Here is a 22,866-nt window from a genome sequence, read left to right as displayed (position 1 = left end):
AGTGCAATGGTCAGAAAATATTATTGTCTCGAGGGTTCGGCCATGTATTTTTATACATACGTCGATCTATCGCAAACATTTCCAATTCACCTTACCTCACTTTTCCTCTTTTAAAAACAAACAAAATCTGGCAGCAGCACACGTCCATATTCTGCTATTTTTATCCATTGCTGCATCTGCCTAAGGTAAACTGCCCTGACGTCATTAAATCATATGCCCCGCCCCTGAACCTTACATCACCAAACCTAGTGATATTCTACACCTTTTCGGTGAAGTTCCTCGTCAGCGTAGCCAAACGCACCCATAATCACCTACGTGACGTGACGCAGAACCCGAAAATCAACACACATCGACTAACAACAAAGCACGTCACAATTCGCAATATTAATCTGTACTTTAAAAGAAAACAATAACACTGTACAATTTGTTAAGTACTTTTATTTCACAAGAAATGCTCCGAGAACATCCGACTATTGCCATATTCAATCAAATTGCAAATTTGTTTCTTCGCTCGCAATCCAAAATGTTTATCGTGAGGCACACGTTGTTCTTTTTGCGTACACAACTTGTTCGTTTTTGGTAAAAGAACCGCTTGGGTCGCACAGTGAATTGCAGTGCTTCTGCATCAACTTGGGGCTAGACACCATAAAGGATGTTATGTTACTCCTAATCGCTAGTACAGCGTAAGAGCATATGGGCCCTGGCCGATCGTCCCAAAAAAGTGTCACTGCAATCCAGGCGTTGACAGCTACGTTCAGCTGCCGATTGAAGAAGCCGTCAGTTGGCATCTGGAATCTATGACAATCGCAGAAAGGCAGAATATATCTGTTTTGAAAACATAACAGAAAATGTGTCTCAATACCCGATCTTTATTACAATGTATCTATTGACTTATTAATTTGGCATAGAGTTTAAACTAACGATTAGCATGGACATCAAACAATCTCAACAAAGAGAAAACAACGTGGAAACTGATACACAATTCGATATGGTAATACATGCACCTCGATGCTGCACTCCCCATAACCACGGCAAAAAGACATCTACACACAAAGATAGTACTTGTGATTCATTGCAATAAGCAACACAGAACAGACAAATAGAATATAACCCAAAAATAATCTTCAGATAATAATAAGGTAATGCCCGTTCCCGTATACAATCGTCGAAAATCAAACTTACATTATATTCACCATTTCCATTCTCTTGGCGTAAGTCAGACCGTAACGCTCACTGCGTTCGCACCAAAGATTCTTCATAAACTGAATTTACATGTTCCTTACACACTTTTGGAATGCATAACCTTATCAAATCTTCATTATTACAAACCTCCTCTCATTGCATTCCTTACGGAATGGTCCCTTTCTCTCAAGGTAAAAAAAAAAATGGAACCTTATACTGTTTGTCCCATGCGTGGGCTTCCTTGGCTTGCAACCAAAAATTCAAAGCTGGTGACCTTCACTCAGAATCAAAATACATTCTCACTTTGCAACAACTTGCTCACCGCATCCATGACAACTGTTATTCTCATACACGTGCAGGGCCGCTCTTTGCATCAGACACTGCACGTGGCTGCCTCAGTTACCAGACTCTAGGGGGCGCCAGTCTGACTCCATTATTATTTTAATTACATTTTAACACAGACACATTAGTCCTTTATTTGCCACGCTCTGATTGTACCACCAGCACATCAATTTATAAACATCAAGTGTTTTAATTAAGAGTGTAAAATAACCTGAAATTGCTTCTATTTAACATTAATAAAGATTCAGCAACCAATATAAACAATATAGAGTAACAGGCATTCGGAATGTAGTATTACTCTGTAATACCACAAGATAAAGTTGAGGTTGCAGACTACAGAAGCAACAATCTATATTTACAAGTCCAGAATTCCATGATTATACATCTCCATCCCTTGAATGCCAAAATGCAATCTCTTTCGCCTGTACTTTAGGCACATTATATTGTGGAACACCTCCAAATGTACCGTGTGACTTCTGTAACAAAAAAACACCAGTTTTTTGCTTCTTGCAGCCATATTCCATCCCATCCTCATCAACCCTCACCTCCCCAGAGATGATTTGATACGTTTAACCAGTGCAATGCTGCATTTTTTAATATGTTTTTGCCGCAATGTCAGCAGACACCAAAACACGGATCAAAGATGGCGGGCGCATCAGAACAATCTGACGCACTTCACGCTCTTCACCATCCAATCAATGAACGTGTCACATGTCTGCGGACATGACGCAAGCCAATCAACCAATCGGTGTCCTGTCCGCGGAGCGAATATGGAAGTGTGTCCGCGGAGCGGACATAAATATCACACATTTTTTGAGACCTACCTTTTGATCGCTTAAAAAACAACTACTGGACAGATTTTCACCAAATTTACAAAAGCACGCTTTCAGGACAAAGCCGCTGGTCCTGCCGCAAATTTGGTGAAAATCCGTCCAGAGGTTTGGGCTCTAGGCGTGCGCAAAGTTTTTTCCCCATTCACTCTATTGGAAACAAAGACATTTTGGGACCCCCCTACAACTCCCCCCCCCTGACCAAACCTCACCAAACTTTGCAGAGTGGCCCATATACTTTTTTTGCAAAGTTTGGTGAGGATTCGTCCAGGGATGGCAAAGTTATAAGCCGCCCAAAAAGTGCTCTTCCTATGGGATTAGCAACTTAACCATAATTACACAGCCACTATCATGGCTGTGTAATATATATTCAGTAAAAACAACTTTGTTAAAGGGACATTATGGGTAAGCTGCGCTATTAAAAACCTATGAAATTCAGTGAAAAAAAGTGTTAAAGAGACGTTATGGTACAAAGTAAAACCGAAAAAACCTGAAATTTGCCAGTTATGGTAAGCTAAGCAACCATAACTCACGCCACCACCGTGCACTGCTAAGACTAGCACCCAGGACATCAAAGATGACAACAGAAATGTCATTGATGACATCACTTATGACATCACATGTCTGGCTTCCTCTTTTTTCCTTTACTGACATATCTAGGCCAGTAACAGTCAGGAACAAAAAATTCGAAAAGTACTTTATTTGTAGACTTATACTTCAAATATGTTCTTACAGTAATTCACTTGGGGTTCACTCACAGCATATGAAACATATACACAGGGGAAACACAGACTTGGAAGACAGCAATGCTTTCTATGTATGAAGATGATCAGTAAGGTTTTTATTACTGTACTTTCCCTGGATTTGCTCATATTTGTATACATTGTACTAACACTACTTTCCTTAGGGTCCAGTCACATTATGTGATAGTTATCCATAGGGAAGTAGTAGCTTTGAAGCAGAGCAATCATTTCTGTGCATGAATATAATCAGTTAGGTTATGAAGATTGTCTGGTAATACTGCTGTTTTTTTTGTTTACTTTATTTTCCCTGTACGTGCTCATATTTGTATGTGTTGTTGTCTGTGTTTTGTTTGTAATAATGCAATTATGTAGTAAGTGGGTTTCATTAGGTAATTATTAAATGTTTACAGTATGCAGAACTCTAATAAGAAAGCATTTATAATTTTAGTATTTAACATAGCAAGATTATTAATATTGCACCTACATCATGTCTGCTGCACACTATACCTATGTTTCTACATATGTACCATAGTATACTGGAAAAAAACTTCATAATAGAATGCTATTTGGATGAATCCATTGCTTAATGCACGACGTACCTCATGATATTTCTTCCAATGGTCCTTGACACTTTTTTATTAACATCACAATAAGAATCCCTTGTACAGTCTTTTCATGAAAAGTAAATGCACATGTGATGTCATCAGTGATGTCATCAATGACATTTGTGAGATCATCTTTGATGTCCTGGGTGTTAGTCTTAGCAGTGCACGGTGGTGGCGCGAGTTATGGTTGCTTAGCTTACCATAACTGGCGATTTTCAGGGTTTTACTTGGAACCATAACATCCCTTTAACAAAGTTTTTTACTGAATTTCATAGGTTTTTAGTAGCTCAACCGAACCATAACACCACTTTAACAAACTTTTTTCACTGAATTTAGATATAGATAATATAAATTTAATAAATGTTTACTAGGATTCCCTTAGTTTATATACATATAACATAGAGCATACTGTACCCCTTACCCGCGCTAGTGATTTTGATGTCAGCGGACTGTGCGCTTGTTTGCGGACAGACTCGGTCAACATCAACACTTTCCAAAAACTCAGGGGGTATCTTACATTGTTGTATCATGCAATAAAAACACTGATCATGTTCAAAAAGCAGCACATAAATACATTACATGTAATGATAAATAAGAAGTGTAAACTGTATATGTAAGACAACAACCGTCCAATTACATAGCACATGCAACATAATGGAATATACGAAAACAAAATAAATATGCCTCCAACAGAATTATCTCACAGAAACTGCACAGCAAAAATCAACATGCCTCCTACGCAGCAGTAACAGCAAAGTTTAGCAAGAAACTAGTAATTATACTACATTTGTGTTATATATTTATAAACTTTCTGTATTAGGTACACTAAAAGTAATATATATTTTTTTTTTACACAGAAATATCTAGTACTTTGGAATGGCTGAAAGAAAATTTTCCTTGGGATGAAATGAGTGAAAACAGTGATATTAATGGTAGACACTACACTATTCTATATAAGCCGATTAATAACCATTACTTTATGTGTACTTAACACATTTTCTTTTTTAACAGACCGTACAGACATTAAAAATAATACAGAAACGGACACCTTAGAAAATCATCTGCAGGGAATGGAGCAAACATTTGATCTATTAATGTAAAATTTCATTCTTTTAAAAACTTTGTGGAGGACCATATAAAAGAAAAAAATAAATATCACTGTCCCACATGTACTTGTACCCGTTCTCCATGTCTCAGCCAACCATCCCCAAAAACTCCCCAGCAATAAAAACGTTATGATGAGACTTCAATCACTTCCTCCCCTACCATCCATCATGTACAAACCCCTAATTACCTTGTATTTGTATCGGTTTCTGCTTCCCCCTCTTTCATAATTTTTATATTTGTATACAATAATAAAATATTATGTGTGTTGTTACTATATTCGTCTGTGTCTTATTTTTTTTTAAAAAGGCTGTTAGGGTGTCTGCGGACAGCGCGGGTGCCCATAATATCTGCAATTAACCAAAATGGGGGTGTCCTAAGGACATTATACTTGTTCGCAATGTTCCCAATCAAAATGGAGGTGTCCTTAGGAAACACAAGATGTCTGTCTTGCAACAATTAACAAAAATGGGGGTGTCCTAAGGACACTATACCTGTTTGTACTGTCCGCAATCAAGATGGGAGTGTCCGCAGAACACTAAAGACGTCTGCATGTTCGTAGCTATGCAAATTAAGGTGTCCTAAGAACATTCCCCCTGTTTGCATTGTCCGCAACCAGAATAAATATGTCCATCGAACACATCTCCCGTCCGCCTGTCCACAATGTTGTGACACACATTTATTTTGTTTGGGGACCTAAACACTGTCCGTAGAACACCCGCCACATGCGTATCACACCCTTGGTTCCTACGGACATCGCTCCTGTCCGCAACTGTCCATAGAACACCCGCACGCATGCGCACAACTGTCCCCGTGCATTTGGTGTCCTAAAGACAGCTGTCACATTCGCGAATGTGTCTGCGACATCATCATGTGACCGCACCCGCGCTAAGCGTAACAAACACTGTCTGAGCCCCCGGACACCTAAAAAAGTGATTTTTTGAGCAATCCAAGGAATTATCCCGGGATGATTCACCAATGCACATGTCCCAGACCATGTCGCTGGCGATCTGCATACTTTTTGGACATTTTTTAGCACTTTCTTGGTGTTTGAAGTGTTTGCGGACAGCACAGGTTTCTGCAAAGTGTGCCCTGCACCCTTATAAAAGGCCACACCTCAGAGCTGATGCTCATTCTCTCTTTCTAGCACTACTGGAGATTGATCCTGCTTTTGCAATTTGGGATTGGAGATTTGTAACAGCTGTCCTGATGGCATCCATGGCTGCTGGTGCTACTGCTGTCTCAGCACCAACCCCAACCCTAACCCCTCCACCACCACCTCCACAAGGGCCTGCGGAGGGGAACAGGCTTGAGGATGCAGAGGAGAGTGCTGAAGAGGATGACGAGGATGAGGTAGTGGAAGTCCCTACTACTAGTTCTCACTGAGAGTCTTGGATGTGGAGGTTATTTACCACTCTTGATGGAGTACCGAAAGCTCGTGCAAACAAGGTGCGCTTCAATCAGTGCCAGTTGGTACTGAGTCGTGGCAAACTGGGTTTGTAGAGCTACGGTATTACCTCAAAGAAGTGACACCTAAAGTCGTTCCACGGTGGGGCTATTCGTAAGGTTGTACCTTGCAATAAACATAGTAGGTTGAGTTCCTCTGCAGCATCCTCCGTTTCTGCTCCTGCTAGCACAAGAGACACTCCTGTGGGACAGCGCATCCCTCCAGCTGCCTCGCAGGCCCTATGTGATTCTGTAGACCCTTAACTTTCGACGGTCACAGTATTATGTATGTACTGCGATGCATCACTCTGCAGGGGGGAGACCCATCAAAGTGCTTTTGAGCCTGAGGTCCGGGAGAATGAGAAGGACTGCCAACTACCTGAGTAAGGCCCACCCTACATCTTCCCCTCTCCACCTGCCCTTTCTTATCCCTGTGGTTGGTGTCCCTTCCTAACACTCCCTTCCATTCCTTTCCTTATGTGTCATGTTTGAAAAAGCAAAAAGAAAATACAAAACAACAAAAACCAAAAGAAAACATGCTCTTTTCAGAGCCACCTTTCACAGTTCAAAAATGGATGTGCCAATGAAATTCTGCAGGGCCCTGTGCATTTTTAAAGGTCCGCGGACAGGCCGTGGACAATCACATTTTTGGGCTGATGCCCTATCAAACCCACTGCACTCTTCTCCAGGAGGAAGTGGAGGATCTGAAAAGAGCCATTTGAAGGTGTTTTTTTGTGTTTCGAAAATTTCAAATGGTCAACACCTGGGAAAAGGATTGCTGTAATTCCAAAAATGGTTGCAATGCATTTTGTATATTTTTTCAGAAAAATCTGATTGCCAGCATAAGTAAGATGTACTCCATCTCTGCGAAAAATGTGCATACTACAAAACGTAGCATTTTCATTGTGAAAAGAGGACATGCCAACATCTCTCAAAAAAGCACAATCAGCCTTGTTGACATTGCGCCTCGCTTTCTCCATTTGTGGACCAAATGAAGAAGAATGCAGCCACATTTGTCTCTGCGTAATGCGATAAAAAAATTACTCAGGACTTTGGAAACATGTCCTTGACTTTCCCAAGTCTTTCTTTCATTGCAAATTGCAAAGAGATTCCAGAGACATGTCCTAAACGGTTCCCTCCACAATGAATAATAATAATGTCTGGATGACGCTGTGTCACCAAACTAGCACAAAGAGGTACCAAATCCAGCCACTTAATTCCATGCACTCCATGCCAGTGCACTTCCACATGAGGGAATCCAAGAAGTGCAGCCACTCCATAGCGATCTACAAGCACCTCCAACCAATTCATCCACGAGTCTCTCAAAATCAAGACAGCCTTCTGAAAGACACAGCCATAGCTATCTGCTCTCCTCTCAAGAAAAAGACTTTCTGCCAAAGTCTTTCCTTACACATCACACCCAGTAAAGCTTATTTACCAATCCCTTGCCCTGCTAAGTCTCATTTGCATGACTATCAGCCTCAAAATCCCTGTATGTAATACGCGCTGTCCCCAGACAACCGCGGTGTCTGTGGACAAATTGTAAAATCTGAGAGTGGGGAATGAAATGTAAACAGTGTGCCACATTTCCCCTTTGAGGGTGGCTCTGAAAATAGCCTTTTTTTTGTTTTTTTGAAGATGCTTCAGCAACACCTTTTATTTTGTACATATTTTGTTTTTTTCCCCCTCATTTTCCTCCAAATATCTTCACATCAGCTTCTCCAAAGCAATCCTTATATTCCAAAACAGCATGGCATTTCCCATAAAAGATAAAGACATGCCATCTGCTTTAAAGTAAACAACATTACAATGTTGTCATTATTGCAAAAGAACATGCCAGCTCTAATCATAAAAGCAAAAATGCCTTGGTTAATTAAACACCTAGCAACATTTTGCTGAGGACAACAAACAGAACAATTTCCCCATACTGCCCTAGGTAACAAAGAAGAAAAAATAACCTTGTCATTTGGAAGGACTTTCATGCCTGCCTGATCCAAGTTTTGCAGATCTTGCAACAAAGTAGGGGCACTGGCATAGCCCAAATGCACACCACCAAAGTGCAGGATAACTACATCTGGACTATTAAACCTAGGCATATCCTGACAAACTCCCAGCATTGCCTGCAAATTAAAACCAGGCACAGTGCACCACACCTCCCCCACTCCTTTTATGTCAAAATTGTTAGCCACATTCCTAGATTTAGCATACTTCTCCAAATCATTCACAAATATATCCCAACCACCAACACCCTGACTTCCTCCACCTCTGCCATCTTCACTACGCACAGCCTCTCTCAATACAAAGCAGAACGTCAACACCTGATTGGCTAATCCCCAAAATACACTCCCATTTCATGCTCAGAAGCCCTGGATGTGGCACGCCCTGTCCACGGACAGCTGCGGTGTCCGTGGAGCGCGTAACACTGGGACAGCCCTTCTACCCTTTCCACTTCACTCTCTGCACCATTCCCTCATTGGCCACTGTTGAGCAGTCACACAAACAATCACATCCAAGAACTCTACATCTAACTCCATCATCACAGTTCAACACTTTAGATGTACTGTTGATCCCTCTGAGTACAATTGGGCTGTGATTGCAAAGCACATACAGCAACAACTACTGTAAAACTCTCCAAGATTTCTGCTTCCAGATTCATGCACATCCACATGAATGAACACAAACTACAGGTATGAATATTTTCTGCACATTACATGTACAGCTCTTGTATAAATGCATATAAACAGGGTAACTGTCACTTACCCTGTATAACCTGTAAAAAAAGCTTACTTTCATTTCTGCCATCTGCTATGATCAAGTGCCGCTTGCAAAGCTGGCTGCTCTCCAAATGTGTATTTGCCCATATTACGAACTGAAATGTGCAAACTGTTATTCTCTTCATTCATTCTGTAATTTGTGTAACCACTGTCACCTATTTATCCACATTTTAACTATAATAGCATTTAATGCATTATAATGCATAGGATGTACATACACTTTCCTTTCTATACATTCTGGATATTTTACATACAATCTTTCATTTGAACTTCCTTTAGGAATGATTATAATAGTATGTCATTTCATGTTAAAAGATGTTAAAAATAACAGTATAATTGTGGGAGAAGGCTTTGTAGTGTGTTATAAAATGACACGCAGCCAGGATGAGTACATGCATCTTTATTCATTCACACAGATAGCCAATAACATTTGAAAGGCTCCCACCTGAAACAACACCACTGCCTCTACAACTGTTCTTCCAATCTAGACAGCTCTTTCATTCCAGCTGGTTGCCCATTCCGTTCTAGAATTTACCACAGCATTCAACTATACACAGGTGCAGTCATGTCTATCACATCATGTACAACTATGTACAAACAGTGTAGTAAACCAACACATACAACATCTCCCCCTACCCTTCAGTATGCAATGCAAGCACCACAACCTTCATTGCAACCCATACTCTATTTCAGACTCTCTCATATGCAAGCATCACAGGATCAGCCAGTAGTTTGCTAATCACCTGCAGTCTGGTAAACTTGCTTTGTCCCTTTACCACTTTTCCAGGTTTTCTTATTTGAACCTTCTCCCCTACAACTTTCCTGGAGAGTAATAAGCTGCTGAACCCATCAAATCCTTCTGCTTTATTTCCCACACCTTCACAAATGCATGCATTGCATGCTTTTCCCCACAGTCCCTGCCATTTACCCTGTATAAATAGCAAGAAAAGCATACAGTTGTTTCTCCTATCTCCTAAAATCCAATAACACTGCCTTAAAAAGCTAAGTGTGTTCTGTGTGCTTACTATTGTAATCATTTCTAAGGCATGTTCAACTCACAGATTCTAAGTAAAATATACAGAATGCACATAGACAAAGGAAAGTGCATCTACATGCTATGTACAGTTATCAGAAAGCACAACTACAGCAAAAACAAACAAAATAATGTCTACATTAGCAACAGTGCTATTAACAGACATATTTACTAACTTCTTTCTTTCACAATTGCAGTGAAGACCACTCTCCTGAAAACCAGCAGCATCAGAAGTATGCAGCAGAACTCAAAAGAAACCTACTCTTTCCATCCAAAAAAGTAAGTGCAGTACTGCCATAATGTTCTAACTGTTACTAAAACACTGTAGAATTCTAGTAATTGTAGAACAAACAACTGCATTTACCCTGCAGCATTAGATTCAGCATTACTGCTTGCCCCTCAGCTGCTGCATACTTTGTATTGTCATCTGAACACCAGTATAGTAACACACAGATACGAGAATAGCCTTCCCAACCTGAAGTAACAGCCCATTGCACAATCACACACCTCTACATACATGCTTACCATCATACTCAGACACTCATGCACAAAGCACACATACACCGCACAACATCCCAACCCACACTTTCTTTTTTTCTCCAACAGACCTCAAGAATGCCTTCCAAAAAGCAACTACATAGAACACAACGCAGAAGAAGACAAAATCAAAATAAAAGTGTCCAAAATAAGCATCCACTTCTAGCAGAGTGTGTACAAAAAGTTGAAACAAAACAGCTAACACAGTCAGCTAGCGAAACAAACCCAGCTTCCAGTAAAGAAACTTTGCCTCCTCTTTCAAAATGTAAAACAAAACAGAAAGTGATTAACAAGACTGCAGCTACCAGTAGTGCTAAACTGCACCTATAAATCTCGATTTAGCCACAAGTAAGCATACCAAAAAAAATATTTTACAAAAAATGTTCCACCACATAGTCCTTCAGAACCTTATTATAACAGGAGAGAAATCACTCACAACCATTAAAACATACCATAGAAAATTAATCCTAGAAGCTCTCATAGACAGTTCAATCCTTCTCAAAAGGAAATTATTCATTTTAGTTTTAAACAGAATGAAACCACTAACAAAACTAACTACTACATTACAAAAAAGACTTCTCAATAAATGAAATATCAACAAAGATAGCTTTGCAAACATCTGTGGAGGTGAATGGACTCAAACCACCAGCACAGAAACATATTTCAATGAAGAAGCATAAAAACAAAAGCAAATAAACCCAATTGCCATACATTGCAGTGGACGAGGTTATGAAAAAGTTAAGAATACCATTATGGAACAAGAAACGTTGTTAACAAAAATATCCCCAGAAAACTTAGTATCAACTTTCCATTCCACTGAACCAATGTGTCCAGTCTACAAATGGCCATGCACATCAATGTGTAACATAGCCAAAAAATCCTTCAGATCTTTACGCCAGTTCCTCAATCAGTATGTGAAAGGCAAAGACTAATTGGAAATAAAACTAATACAAAGAATGGGCTCCTGTTCAGTGCGCAAATACACAGGACTACAAGGACATTCATTAGCCTGCATTTCTGTATCTATTTGCCAAAGCACCTTCCACCATATCAAAACGATTCAACTATAAGAAATCTGGTTCATAAACTGTACTATGCCTAATGTCCTGCTTTAGCACTAGCCAATTTAAATAACAATCTTCTACGTGTTAAAGCCAAAGAACTACTTAAATAAATAGAGTATATCCAGAGAAAAGTGAAAGCCACTTACAAAATACAATAGCTTTACAACAAAATGGCAACCTTCTAGTATACACATACAAAAAAGAAATATTAAAGTTTAAAAGTACATCTGCTGAAGTACCAAATCATGTGTGTGTGTGTGTTGCCGCAGGACTTTTTGTAAGAATAGCATAAAAGCTGTAGACATAATGTAAAAAATAGAAGACAATGAAGATTCCAAGTGGTTCCAATTAGCTCTCTATCTTATAGCAGAAAATAAATACAAAATTGCTGACCCCTTAATACGTTGCAGTTACTGTACTGAAAAACTTGACAACAGCCAAACACCTTGCTATCAACTTGGAATTATTCCCACTACCAAAACCCCTGCAACAATCTAACTTATATGAGAGTATCATACTTCAAACAGTGCAGCCATTTCAAGCAATAATATGCCTTCAACCAAAAATAGCAAAACTACCTCCCTCTGAATTACTGAAAGGCATTTGTGGCAAAGTAGTTTATTTGCCATTAGATCTCAAAGCAATTTACACATTCTGGGAGTGCAAATTCCAATAGCTCAATCTTTAATTATCTTAGTAAATGGCATACCTAAAAAAAACAAAAAAAATATGGCAACAACTCGTGAACTTACTTAAAGTTAGACAAGCCCTGCAATATCTAAAAGACAACAATGAATACTACAAAGAAATATATGTTGAAGAATACCTGAGGGAAACCACTGAAATAATACAAGACCTATCAGAAACTGGTCAATTTCAACTTCTAGATCCTGCTACAGAATCCAATATTTTAGACCACTATACAATTCACCCATTGCACTCTAAGGACACCATAGATGATGCACTGGAAACCTACCAAATGCGACAAGCCAAAGGATCTCCAATCAGAATATGGGAAAAAATTATAGAAGCACGTGCCTTCCCTCTACTTTTTCCTACTGGAAAAGGAGGAAGGTACGATGATAGACCACAAATAACAGCATCAGAATACCGCTCTTTACAAATGTATTCTGAAGACCGCAGACTCAGACAAAACCTAGAATACATATTCCACCTTCTCTTTGAAAGTGAACTAGCAACCTTATGCTATGGAGTTGCACACACATTGAAATCAGGTACCAATTTTCAAAATATGTCAGCTACGCAATTACTACAAGAAGTGCAAAAAAAGATGAGGTTTTACAGACAAGCATACAAATCTTTTAGCAAACATGTGTGGTACAAAAGAATACTGGTTCCGACGTCACAGAGATGTAGGCTGCATGTTAAGAAACCTTGGCCCACCCACTTGGTGTGTGACATTAAGTTGTGCAGAATTAGCATGGGAAGGTTTACACGATTTCCTACGCATAGCAAACAAAAACAAAACAAACATAGATATAAAAACACGAGGAGAACTCTGGTTTTATGGATTAAAGATGCTCCTAAATTTGATGAGGACAGTGATGCCACTGTTTTGCAGTTCATCCAAAAATATGTCACTTGTGAAATCCCTACACAAACGCCACATAGTGACCTTCATGCACACATTTTACAATTTCAAAGACAAAAATGTGGGAAGTATTGTCATCACAAATATAAAAACAAAGGGAAATACTATACCAAATACCGCTTTGGTTTCCCTAGACCCGTTTCAATAACAGATCAAGGAAACAACTTCATGTCTTCAGTTAGACATAGTGTCAAATGTAAATCACCTAAGAACACATATTACATAAAAAAATCAGAAGGATCAAAATACATCAATGATTGCAATGCAGTCATTGCCCTCCTATGGAATGCAAATATAGATGTGCAGTACATTGCAGACAATTCCACTGCAGTTGCACGATATGCCAAAGCCTACTTAACGAAAGCAGAAAAAACAGAGCTCCAAGACCTCTGGGATGACATATCATCTGACAAATCACTATCACAGACATTTTACAGCTTAGGCATAAAAATGCTGTCCCATCGAGAATGTGGCTGCTATGAAGCTGCAGAGCGTTTAACCGGTACTGCCTTGTATGGAAAATATAGTATGGCTAAGCCTTGGTCCTGCTAAATCTAGAAAAAGAGTTCTGAAATTATATGAAGACATAGAAACAATTGGCAAAAATGATCCCAACAGCCAAGACATTTTGAAAAACAATTTACTAGACACATACTACCTAAACAGGAGTCCCACTTTGGAAACCATGTGTCAATATCACATAGCCCAAAACTTAACATACAAAAATAATATTAAACCAGATCAGAAGAAAGGTAGATACAGAGTGGCAAATTGTCAAGGCAGCTTAGTAAAACTTACCAAACAAAGCTTCATTAATCATATAACATTTTCATTAAAAACTGCTCAACATAAATAAATGTATTACATGTCCCTGCTAAAACTTTTTATACCTATGACTCTTATGAAGACGCTTTCAAATCAAATGAAAGCACTATAACAGATGTAAACTTTACACAGTACAAAACAATGTTGCACAATGAACAGCAACAAGAAGAAGAACTCCAAGCGCAACTAGAAGTGGACACTCCTGACAGTAGCCAACCTTCTGTAACAGGAAGCCAAGAACCACTTGGACAACCACTAATAGCAAATGAGGCAGAATTAGCCATAACAGAAGTAGAATACACCATGCGTCAGTATGAGCAAACTACAGAAGACTTTGCTCTACTAAAATCACAACTAAACAATGAGCAGAGTAGCATTTTCCATGAAATAACAAAACAAATTGAACATCGTGTGATGCATGAAAGTAATTGTACCTGCCAAGACTGCACACCTATACTGCTATACGTGAGTGGTCAAGCTGGTTCAGGCAAAACGTTCTTAAGCAAAATCATCAGCAGGTTCCGCCAACAATTGACAAACAACAAACTGTCCACTGTTGTAACTGCCCCCACATGTTTAGCTGCCTACAACATAGGCAGTGCCTCTTTACACTGATTACTACTCCTTCCAGTAGAACACCAAAACAAATTAGACTATTACAAACTTTCTCCAGAAGCTGCAATGGAACTATGCAGATTTTTCAAACAAAAGAAAATGTTGCTAATAGATGAGGTAAGCATGGTTTCCAATCTAATGTTAGCCTTCATTCACCTCAGATTACAAGAGGTCCTGAAAACAGACTATGAAGAACTCTTTGGAGGAAAACACACTATAATTTTTCCGAGATCTTCTTCAATTAACACCAGTTAAAGGTGAACCTATTTTTAAAACCTTAGGGCACAAACTATTCCGTTAAACTCTTGGCAGCATAGGAAATGTCAACCTTTGGCAACATTTCCAATACAGAGAATTAACTGAAAAAATGCATCAGTCTGCAGACCTCACATAAGCCAACATTTTAAAAAGTATTAGAGTTTGTGTACTATCACAAGAAGCACAATCTATATTGCAGGCACATCCATGCACTCTATGGCCATAACCCATGTGCTACTGATGTCATGGAACAAGTAGCACACAAAAATGGAAACTGTATGTCCTTGATGCCCACTCTTGCAAGCTGTTCAAAATTTCATGAAACAATGTTAAAAAAAGAAATGCAACCAATACTTCAAATTTGCTCCACAGACAAACTGGACGTACATGGTATAACACTACCGATGTGTCAACAAGCCACAACAATGCTAAATACCTTAGGAAACTCTGTCTCTAAAACAGCTGGTTTGGAATAGAAATGCAACCAACAATCCTGACAACACTTACAGTGTTTCTGGAATAAGGCAGTATTTGGACTACTGTGCTGCAATGGTCAAATTCATAATAAACACAAAAGAAGACCCACAAGAATTTCTAATGTACTTACTAAAAGTACAAGAAAACAAAAACATACCTATAGATGAAATGTTCCAGATTTCATACATGTGGAAACATATATGCACTCTTTGCAGCCATGTCGCACAAGAAGAAGTTCCTAATGAACGTTTTGTATATGTATCCAAACCTAACTGTGAATCCATTCCATTTCAGCAACTTGTACAAAATGCAAACCATAGCAGATTATGTCCTACCTGCAATTCAGATTATCGTTCCACCTTACAAATACAGACACATAGTAAATACGTAATAGTAATGCTTTTACGTTACAATGCAGATGGTACCAAAAACAACTGCAAGCTGACTGGATTCACACATGGTCAAGTATCACTTGGTAAGAAAACCTTCACAACAATAGGTATAATCTACCACGCAGGAGCCACAACCAATGCAGGTCACTACACTGCATATATAAAAAAGAATTGTGGATGGGCCGAATGTAATGATACTACCATAACTCTAAAACAGAGATTACCAGCAAATCTTGTAAACGCTTACTTAATATTCTTAAAGCCAAAATTTAATAACTAATCTTTGTATGAACATAAACAAAACTTCAAATTCAAAACTATGAACAGGTAGAATACGCCAACAGGTATCTAACTGCCCCAAGATTATTCAATAAGCAAACAGATAAATGAATACCACTAAAATGAAACAAGAAATAAACAGTTAGAATAAGCCAACAGGTATCTAGCTGCCCCAAAAATCTTCAACAAGCCAACAGAAAGATGAATACCACTAAAATGGAAAAGATATAACGAAATAGAATACACCAACTGCTATCTAATTGCAATAATAATACCACCATTTCCAAATCAAAAACCATACACCTCCTACTGAAATCAATGAAAGAAATATATTGTAACACCACGTAGAACATTTTTTTTTTTAATCCAGCATGGATTTTCTTTTCCACAGACCCAGTGCACAGTACACTTGTTTGAACTATAATACTATAAAAGTACTAAATATGAGGGTCAACAAAATACAGAAATGTCTACTATGCAATACTCATTATAAACTACCTACACTAACATGTGATTTTTTCTTTTTTCACAGGGATTGAAAAAGAATTTGTGCTCCAACTACCAATGTCATGAAAAAACTGCATACAACCACAAAAAGTCAAACAGTAAGTATGTAATAATTGGACTCACAAACACCACAGCATAACACACTCATTCAAGCAAACACCTGACCATACCCACAATCCAAAATGTTTGCTTCCATGGGTATCTTATGCTGCAGCGCTTGTTGCCAAACACTACAATCTTGGTCTAGCCAAAACTCTTCATACAGCCTCAACAAAGGAAACAGCAAGTATATAATAATTAAACTCACAAGCACTGCAACATAACACAGCAATACAAACAAACACCTCACCAACAAAATACAACCCAAAATGCCTAGAGTCTTCAATACAAGCAATCTGAACACAATCCAACAAACAAACAAACAAACACACATCATCTCACTATCCTATAAACACTATTACACTACTACCAATCAGTACTCACATTTTTTAAAACATATCCCCTAAACAGCCCACATACAACGATCAACATTTTTGGTAGCCATGCACCCAAGACTCTAGGCCCTGGCCACAATCACTGCAGCATAACACACCCACAGAAACAAACACCTACAAAATAACCACAACCCAAAAACATAATACATCCACCTCAAAACTATCCACTTCAATTAACATTCTAAAAAATAATTACAACCAACGTACAAACTCTTCAATACATACCCTCCTCACCCAATGCTCTTCTAACAACCCAAAACCAACATCACACTAAAGTAAAATAGCCAGTAGTGCGCCCAGTGTTAGTATGTCCGTGGACAACCGCGGAGACTACGGACATCGCAAACACATCACGGCCTTCTCCCACCTAAACAAATACAGCATTTGACCCATCTCTTACTCCCCCACCCTCTCCAAGCACTCATACACACCAACACACTCCCCAAAATTGGATTTATGCTCACTTCCAGCGCATGTCCATGCATCACATATGGTGAGGGCATCGAAACAATTTGACACACCTCACACCTCATCCCAGCCAATCAGACAACACGTTGCGTGTCCACGGACATGATGCAAGCCGATTATCACTAATTTTTGGCCTTACTTATTTTCATTTAAAAAAAACTACTGGACTAATTTACACCGAATTAACAAAAGCACGCTTTCAGAACCAAGCTGCCGCTCCTGCAGCAAATTTGGTGAAAATCCCTCTAGCGGTTTGGGCTCTAGGCGTGACAGAAATTTGTTCCCATTATGTCTATGGGAAAAAAATAAATTTTGGGACCCCCTATAACTTTGCCCCCCTTTGACCAAACCTCACCAAACTTTGCAAAACAATTCAGAGCGGGCCATGTACAAAGTCTGGTGAGGATTCGTCCAGGGGGAGCGAAGTTCTAACCCGCCCAAAAAGTGCTCTTCCTATGGGTTTAGCAACTTAACCCTAACTACACGGCCACTACCGTGGGCCGTGTAATATATATGTATATTTTACAAGCTAAAATATAAAAAAGAAACTACAAATGGACAAAGGACAAAGTTATAGGAAAAAGAGTGGCAAAAGTGTAATGATAAAAGGTACTTCCTCTTTAAAAGTTCCTGGAGGATCACAAGCAATTTCACCCACCAAAAGGCAAAAAACAATGAGAAAAATAGAGCAGTATTCTTTCGGTGTGATGAATAGCCACGGCTACGGTGACAAGCAATCAGCGCGTGACTTTAATACACGTGGCTACACCCAGGTGCAATGACGTATTTGTGCTTAAACCATCAACCAGATTGTGCGCAGTGCTTACGTGCCTACACATGATTCATATCTGCATCACTAGGAAGGCCCAATCAGACAGCGCAGCTTGTTGATGCTTCTACGCAGATTTGCGCCTTCTACGCCAACCAATTGAATTGTGTGCACTCTATAGCAACGTCAATTAGAAGGCCTCATTAAGCGGCATGGTACGTTGACGGAGCTGCATGGTACCCTCATGTACGCATGCTTAAACGCCTACATATGTCATATAACCGCATGTACAATACCAACCAATCTGGTGATACAGTGCATTAACACAGCTACACCCAAGCGCAATGACATACCCACGCGTATGCCATTGGCCAAACAAATTGCACGCTAGGGTAATGCAGGGACATATGACTCAAGCCGCGTCTGATGTCTATTGGCTGAAACTGTATGCGCAGTTACAGGTAATCCACGCCACCTGATTGACTGGTGGGCATAGCTGTGGCTATTCACCACACCCAAACACAACTCCTTTACTTTTCCTCATTGCTTTTTCTTCTGACTACTGAGCAGGTTGTCTGTCAATTATAAGAAGTTTTTGAGCTCCTCATTTTTTTTCATCCTTTTTTTCCCTCCTTTGTCCATTTATCTCTTTCCTTTGTCTTGTCATTTGTTCTGTTTGTCAATTCATTATTTTAGTTAGGTTATTTATTTTTAAAATATTTTTAATTTAGTGGCATAGTCCTTTTTGTTGTGTGTTTTTTATTTGATTACATTGTCCTCCCAGTTCAGACATTTTCCAAGATGTCTGAAAAGGGCAGTAGCAGCAATAAGGTCATTTGGGTAACAAATCCACCCCACCCCATGCAAATAAATATGCAGCATGATAAACAATGCAGATAACTGGAGGTACTTCAATGTGGAGATGTACCACTCCATAAAAGAGGTAGAACAGATGCAGTGCAAGTTCTGCAAAAAAAACTGCTAAATCGGAAACCTTTAAATGTGCCATCACAGAGTTTGGGGACTTCCATTCTAATACAGCACTTAGTCTGTGTACACTGGTATGATGTTGATGACAACTATCGCAAGATCCATGAAGACCACAAAATTAAAGCACATAGAACAAACTCTGTACACCGTCAAACAGCTGGCATGGTATCAACCTCTACAACAGCAACCACCATAGCAACCTCTGCACCATCCATCTCCACCACTGTACCTACCACAACCTCCACTGCCAAAATAGTACACCTGTTCACGCCTGCTTACCAGTCTTGTATAAATGATTTGCAATTGCTTTATCCTTACTTGTAAAAAAGGTACAACTGGTTTGGCTCTAAATTAACCTAAGCAATTTGTTAACTTCCAATAAAATGCTGCTAAATAAATACCCTTTTGAAAGAACAGCATTGAAATTCAACTATTTGCCTTTTTCTATGCAGATTACTTTTGAATAATTAATTAAAACATTTTAAAAAACAGTTTACGATGTCAGTGCCTATATTAAGCAAATTACTAGCATGACCGACACATTTTCACTGCAACCCATCACAGGCAATTGCACAATTGCAACAGTAACACCAACCAATTGCAAACACTGAAACACATAGAAAACATTTATTTTCCCAACCATCCTTGTATAATCATGGCTATTCCACCTGCCCTCTCAATCTGCACATGTGGAAGAGAGGATCTACTTGCATACCAAAAGGCTATTAAGAGTGCCTGTGCTGCCAAGTAGTATCTTTCAACCCCCTTTGCATATGACTGAGACAGATTGGACCATCCAACCCTGAGCTGCTTCCCAGTCCAGAGTAATTCCACCAGTACAAGGCCAAGCCGTACCTGGAGATTGCTGGAAGTAAAGCTGGAACATTTAAAAATAGATATAGGAACTTCTGTAAAATAATCATTTTTATAACTGCACCGCAAACTATAAGGGAGAGGACAAGACCACACCATCTTTTCCCTCGTGTTTTTAGCGCATCTACAGCTCTCCTGTAGTTTTCCTGCATTAGTATATCTGAGTGCAGGAATACCTCAATTCCCAAATAACTGGTATTTTCCCACTCCCGTTTAAAGCCAAAGTCATCCATGAAGGCCTGAGTGGCCCCCGTCAAGGGAAAAACCACAACTTACTGCGATTGCTCCACAATCCAAAGAACTCTCAGAACCTAATATTCTGCCTTACTATCGGATTTAGATTTTCTTGTGGCTCTTTTATGAATAGCGTTACATCATCTGCATATCGAAAAATGATCAGTTTATGGAAATATAATTGTATTCTCCTATGTAGCTGTTGCTCACTTAGCAAGGCTGCCAAAGACTCCATTACCAAATCAATGGGGAGAGGGGGCATCCCTGCCTTGTCCTCCTCCCCATCTCCAAAGGTTCTGAAAAACATCAATTCATGGCAATCCTGACTGCTGGGGAGTTATATAGAAGAGCCACTGTGGCACTACATAAGAAGCCCAATCCCATTTTCTTGAGAACTAAGAACATAAAGGGTCATTCAACAGAGCTGAAAACCTTTTTGGCATCCAAGAGTACCGATAAAACCCTTTGATCCAGTATATTGAGAGGCCCAAAAAAATCTGTGCAATCCATGTGTAGTATTCCTCCCAGGAATGCAACCGGATTGGTCAGCAGTAACTAAGCTTTGCATGTGGGTGAGAAGTATATTCACCAGCACTTTACCATAGAATGTGTTATGCGCATTAATAAGGGCAATGGGCGGTATAATGCACATTCATATGGCAGTTTCCCTGTTTTATGCAATAGGGAGCTTGTTGCATCTCTGAGTGTTGGGGGAAGAATTCCGTGTTTAATAGATTCTAGGTACATCTGGAGCAAGTAGGGAGCCAAAACGTAATGGCAGTTCTTTTAAAATTTGATCAATATACCATCCGGCCCTCGAGCCTTGGAACCTGCAAGATCCTGTACAACCACACTAATCTCATCCAATCTTAAATCATGACTCAGGATTTACCACTGGGTCAGACAATTCAATTCTATGTTCTCTAAATATTGCTGAATATGTTCCCCAGATTGGGTACCTTTCGGGGCATATATGTCAATATAGAATGAATGGAATGTTTCAGTTATGTCCAACGACTTGTATTTTGATTTTTTTGTTCGATGCTAGCATCAGTGCCAGCAAGGCCTCTGGCTTCTGACATATGAATATTGCTGTATAAAATGAGATCAACTGAGATATTTGACCTCCCTCTGTGCATTGGTGCAGAAATCGTCTAGTTCTCTACGATTATTCACCAGTACACCCTCATCCTTGGTCAAGTAGAAGTTATGTTCCAGGTCTTTCAGCTTGGATTCATTAGATTACAAGTCCTTACTGATTAATTTAAAATACATTCTGGCCCCTTTGGCTATGCATCCCCTGTGGAAGTCACATTTAAAACTCTACAACCAAACCCCCCATGAGTCTACTGAACCGTTGTTATGCTGGGAAAAGGAGATTATCTCATCATGTAGTTTTAGTTGAAAAACCTAATCTGGGAGGACCTCAGCTTTGAACTGCCAGTTACCCCTTCTGACTACCAATTAGAAGTAATCCACTCAAGTGTGATGGGACAGTGGTCCGATAGTGTACTTGGAAGGATATCGCTACCTTTGGAAATGAGTGCTGCCGACCTCAAAACCAATATAAAATCTATCTGCAATGCTCTGTCATGCACCCAAGAATGAAAGGTATACTCCCTTTGTGTACTATGTTGTAACCTCCAAATATCCACCAATCCATATAAGGAACATGTGTCTTTTATTTTAAGACTAGTCTTAGATTGTTGTGTCAAGCCAGTATTGGACCTATTAATCATGGACTTTAGAACCGTATTAAAGTCCCCTCCCCAGAGTACTATGGAGTCTTATTTAGAAATAAGATTTAAGAGCACTGAATCAAAGCATTTTGAATCATCCACATTTGGGACATAGGTATTGGCATAGTAATCTGAACATCCTTCAAAAACCCAGTTACCATCAAGGACCTGCCTTCTTGATCTTTTGCAACCTCAAGGAGGTGAAAGCTCAGGGGACTATGAATACATATTGCAACCCCCTGGAGTATGTGGAGAAAGAATAGTATTTCTGGCATCCCCATTGCACAGCCCATTTACTTTCCAAAAAGGTGTGTTTCCTGAAAGAAGGTGTTATTTACATTGTGACACTTTAACTATAGAAATTTCCAAGGTTGCCTCCATGAATATTCCAATGGCCAGATTACAGAAACTTTGCACTGGTGCAAGTGCAAAGTTGCACGATATTAGCAATAGAGCAAAGTTTGCAATCTGGCCCATGGTGGCCAGCTTAAATCTCATCTGACATGAATCTTGATTCCACCCTTCCCAGGGGCCAAAACTTGTAGTATATCCTGTAACGGTTGGGTGTATTAAGGCACTTAAACAGGAAGTTAGTCCTCTTGGTGAATCTGCTCAAATGTTCATGAATCTCTTCACTGGGACTCTCCAACCAATAATAACAACAAACCCCTCTT

Source organism: Ambystoma mexicanum, chromosome 10 (assembly GCF_040938575.1).
Source record: "Ambystoma mexicanum isolate Mex_15411 chromosome 10, UKY_AmexF1_1, whole genome shotgun sequence".
NCBI lineage: Eukaryota > Metazoa > Chordata > Amphibia > Caudata > Ambystomatidae > Ambystoma > Ambystoma mexicanum.
This window is presented reverse-complemented; position numbering follows the sequence as displayed.